The sequence below is a fragment of the Equus przewalskii genome, chromosome 11 (genome assembly GCF_037783145.1).
Source record: "Equus przewalskii isolate Varuska chromosome 11, EquPr2, whole genome shotgun sequence".
In the NCBI taxonomy this organism is placed as follows: Eukaryota; Metazoa; Chordata; class Mammalia; order Perissodactyla; family Equidae; genus Equus; species Equus przewalskii.
Window position 1 is genome coordinate 19,865,665 of NC_091841.1, and position 5,095 is coordinate 19,870,759.

Consider the following 5,095-nt stretch of genomic DNA (forward strand, 5'->3'; position numbering starts at 1 on the left):
TCATCAGGGATATTGGCTTGTAGATTTCTTTTCTTGTAATATCGTTATCTAGCTTTGGTATCAAGGTAATGCAGGCATCATGAAATAAATTTGAGAATGTTCTCTCCTCTGCACTAGCTTGGGAGAGTTTGAGAAGTGATGGTGTTATTTTTTCTTTAAATGTTTGGTACAAGTCACCCATGCAATCATCTGGTCCTGGGCTTTAATTTGTTGGGAGTTTTTTATTTACTGATTCATTCTCCTCACTCATTCTTGGTCTGCTCAGAATTTCTACTTTTCGTGATTCAGACTTGCTGGATTGTATGTTTCTAGGAATTTTTGCATTTATTTTAGGTTGTCCAATTGTTTTGATATATAATTGTCATAGTATCCTCTTATGATCCTTTTTATTTCTGTGGTATCACTTGTAATGTCTTCTATTTCATTTATAATTTTATTTGAGTCCTCTCAATTTATTTTCTGTTGTCTTGCTAAAGTTTTGTCCATTTTATCTTTTAAAAATCCCCTGTCTTAGTTTCATTGATATTTTCTGTTGTTATTCTATTCTCTCATTTATTTCTGCTCTGATCTTTGTCTCCTTTCTTCTGCTAACTTTGGGCTTAATTTGTTCTTATTTTTCTAGTTCCTTGAGGTATAAAGTTAGCTTATTTGAAATTGTCCTCTTTTTTTGAATGTAGGTGTTTATCTATGCATTTATGAATTGTCCAGTTTCCTTTCTGTTATTGATTTCTGATTTCATGCCATTGTGATTAGAAAAGGCATTTGATATGATTTAGATTTTCTTAATTTGTAAAGACTCATCTTGTTGCCCAACATATATGATTTATCCTGGAAAATGGTCCCTGTGTGCTTGGGAAGAATGTGTATTCTGCTGCTGTTGGATGGAATATTCTTCATATGTCTGTTATGTCTATTAATTCTATAGTGTTATTCAAGTTAACTGTTTTCTTATTGAATTTCTGCTTGAGAGACCTATACAATGTTGGAAATGGGGTATTGATGTCACCTACTATTATTGTATTGCTGTCTGTTTCTCCATTCTCCTTTTGTTAAGATTTTTTGATATATTTAGGGGCTTTTATGTTGGTGCATGTATATTAACAATTGTTATTTCCTCTTGATGAATTGAATATTTTATCATTATGTTCTGATTATTTTGTCTTTTGTGAGAGATTTTGACTGAATGTCTGTCTAAGTATAGCCACCCTTACTCTCCTTGGTTACCATTTGCACAGAGTATCTTTCCCCACCCTTCTTTCACTTTCAGCCTCTGTGTGTCCTTAAAGATAAACAGAGTCTCTTGTAGGCAGCATGTTATAGGAAGATCACCTTTTATACATTTAGCCTCTCTGTGCCTTTTCATTGGAGGATTTAATCTATTTACATTTAAAGTAATTATTGATGGTAAGGACTTACAATTAAATTCTGTTAATTGTTTATTGATCATTTTGTAGTTCCTTTTTTATCTCTTGCTATCTTCCTTTGTGATTTTATTTTGTAGTGGTATGCTTTCATTTCTTTCTATTTCTGTTTTGTGTATTTACTAGAGGATTTTCTCTTTGTGTTTACTATTAGGTTTTCATAAAACATCTTATAGAGATCAAATTCTATTTTAAGCTGATAACTACTGCCTTCAATTGTATACAAAAACTCTACACTTTTACTCCCTCCCTCACATTTTAAGCTATTGATATCATGATACTCTTTTACATTGAGTATCCATTAACAAATTATTGTAGCTCTAGTTAAGACTTTCATACTTTAACTTTTAACCAGAGTTAAAAGCAATTTATACATAATCATTGCTGTATTAGAATATTCTGAATTTTACTGTATATTTACCTTTACCACTGAATTTTGTACTTTATGTTTTCATGTTCTTATTCGTGTCCTTTTGTTTCAACTTGAAGAACTCCCTTTAGTATTTCTTGTAATGTAGATCTAGTGGTGACGAACTCCTTCAACTTTTTTGTCTTGGAATGTGTTTATCTCACCTTCATTTCTGAAGGACAGTTTTGCTTGGCATAGGGTTCTTTGTTGGCAGTTTGTTTTCTTTCAGCACTTTGAATATGTTATCTGACTTCCTTACGGCCTGTAGTGTTTCTGCATTTATGCTTAGAAATTCACTGATAGCCTATTGAGTTTCTCTTGTATTTGACATTACTTTTCTCTTGCTACTTTCAAAAATTTTCTTTGTCTTTGACTTTTGACAGTTTGATTATAATGTGCTAAAAGTAATCTTCTTTGTGTTGTTCTTCCTTGGGCTTCCTTGTGTTTCACGTATATGGATGTTCATATCTGTCCCAAGATTTGGGAGGTTTTCAGCCATTATTTCTTTGAATAAGTTTTCTGCCCCTATTCTCTTTCTTTTCCTTCTGGGTGTCCCATAATCCATATATTTGTTAATTTGGTGGTATCCCATAATTCAAGTATGCTTTCTTCACTCTTTTTTCTTTTTGTTCCTCTATCTGGCTTATACCAAATGTCTTGTCTTTGAGCTCTCTGATTCTTTCTTATGCATGACTAAGTATTCTATTGAAGCTTTCTTGATTTTTTTCAGTACTCTTTTTGTATTCTCCAGCTCCAAGATTTCTTTTCGGCTCTTTTTTTAATTGTTTCTATTTCTTTGTTAAAATTCTCATTTTGTTCTTGTGTTGTTCTCCTGATTTCCTTTTGTTGTCTTATTTTCTTGCCTCTCATTGATCTTATTTAAGATGATTATTTTGAATTCTTTTTCAGGCACATCATAGATCTCCATTTATTTCAGGTCAGTTACTAGAGCTTCATTAGTTTCTTTTTTAGTGGTGTCATGTTTGCCTCATTTTTCATGAAACATATAGCCTTGCTTTGGTGCCTGTGTATTTGAAGGAGCAAACATCTCTTCTAGTCACAACAGATTGTTTTCAGTAGGTAAAGAACTTCACTTGTTGAGTCTCTGGGCTGATAGTATGCTGTGGGATTATAGTCAAGCAGAATTGGAGCTGGGTTATGTGGTTGCTTCTGGTGTTATCTGTGGTTGCTGTGTCTATTACTAATGGATTCTGTCTGGTCCCTGGGTGCACTGGACTTCCTCCAGGATTTTGGCCAGAAAGGCTGAATGGTTATAACCACTCCCAGCCTGTGCCTTGGAACTGGGTGCATGCTTCTTTTACACTGCTAGGGTAGGGAGCCAAGGTTATAAGGGTAATTAAGGATACTTCTGAGGTGAGAGAGCATACACTTTGTAGTCCTCAGCTTCCTCATCCTTAAAATGTGGAGAATAATATATGCTGTGTTTGTCATGAGGAGCAAATGAAAGCTTGTATATACTCTATATTCAGAATTATACAGAAAGCAGGGTTTTATGCATGTATGGGGTGTCTGGCTATGATCTGTAATTAGATGAGGCTGAGGCTTTGCTCTGACATCAGGCAAAGTTGCTTACTGGGCTTTTTGATGGGACAGACTGCTAGCTGTGCTGCCATTGGACAAGGTGGCTGGCAGGACTCCTTGGTCAGGTGGAGCCTCCTTCTGTACCTGCAGGTGAGTGGGCTACAGACTGTGCTTGTGGTTGGACAAAGTTGTTATCTGGGCTCCCTAGTTGGATGGGGCCACAAATTATGCTTCACAGTTGAGTGGGATCACTGGCAGACCTCGGTCTGGGTTAGACTGCAGGCTATGCTCAGCAATCAAGGAGGGCCATAGTATGGGCTCTGTTACAGGGCAGGCCTGTTGGCTGGATTCTGTAGCTAGGCAGTACCATAGTCTGGGCTCCACGGCTGCCCAGGGTCATTTTTCATGTTCCCTGGTCAGGTATGGCTGGAGGCTATGCTCAACAGTTGGGCAGGGTGCTAGTTTGGCTCCTGCCTGAGCAGGGTTGTAGGATGGGTTCTGAAGCTTCCCAGGTTCTCTAGCCAGGCTTCCTGATCTAGTAGGGCTGCAGGCTATTCTTGGAAGTTGGCTGTGGCTGCTACCTTGCTCTCTTGCCTTGGTGCATCCCAGGATGTGTCAAAGGTTGCTTGGTATCTCAGGGCAGGCTTCTTGGTTGGGTGAGAATGGAGGCTACGCTCAGAAGTTGGACAGAGTTTATTATTTGCCTTCCTGCCTAGAAGGGCCATAATATGTGCTCATGACTGCCAGGTATCTGTGGCCAGGCTTCCTGGTGAGGCAGGACTGGAGGCTATGCTCAGTGGTTAAGTGCAACTGCATACTTGCTTCCCTTCCTGAGCAGGGCCATAGAATGGGCTCCATGACCAGTACAGCCCATTGGCTGAGGACCCAAACCAGGGAGAATGACAACAAAGATCTTTGTCAGATACGACCTCCTACCAGGCTCTGCAGGTGGGCAGAGGTGCTGGCTTGTATCTTTGAATGAGAGGTTCCTCCAGAAGGAAAGAACCCACCAAGGTACAAGTATGGATTGCTGTAAGCCTTTCCACTCTTCTCCACTGCTGTCTTATTCCCCTTGGTACAGCCCTACTATTCCCACAAATTGTAATTCCCATGAATTGAAACCCAAGTAAGCCTCTCATGAAGCCTCCTGCAATGCTGAGGAAGTTAGATGTCCACCTTGAGCTCTCTTTTTCTCCCTTCAGAAACCATAGGCTGATGGGAGCCCCTCTCAGTGAGCATTGTGCTGGCCTGGGAGAAGAGTGATGTGCTCAAAGTGGAACCACTCTTTACCCTTTGATGCAATCCTGCTTGGTCTCTGTGGTCCAAGGAAGTGCTTCAGCCTCACCTCTGGGTTCTGGGATTTTTACAGTGGTTCACGTCTATGGACATTTGCTGGTTGGTCATCTTGTGAGGAAACAGAAGTTGGGAACCACCCATTTTACCACCTTGATGATGTCCATTCATTTTAACCATTTTAAGAGTACAGTTCAGCGGTATTAATTACATAATGTCGGGCAACCATCACCACTGCCCCATCTCCATAACTCTTTTCAACTTATAAAACTGTCTCTAAACCTATTAAATAAGCCCCCATTTCCTTCTCCCCCAAGTCCCTGGTAACTACTGTTCTACTTTCTGTCTCTGAGATTTTGACTACGTTAAGTACCCTATATGAATGGAATCATGCAGTATTTGTATTTTTGTGACTGACTTATTTCATTTA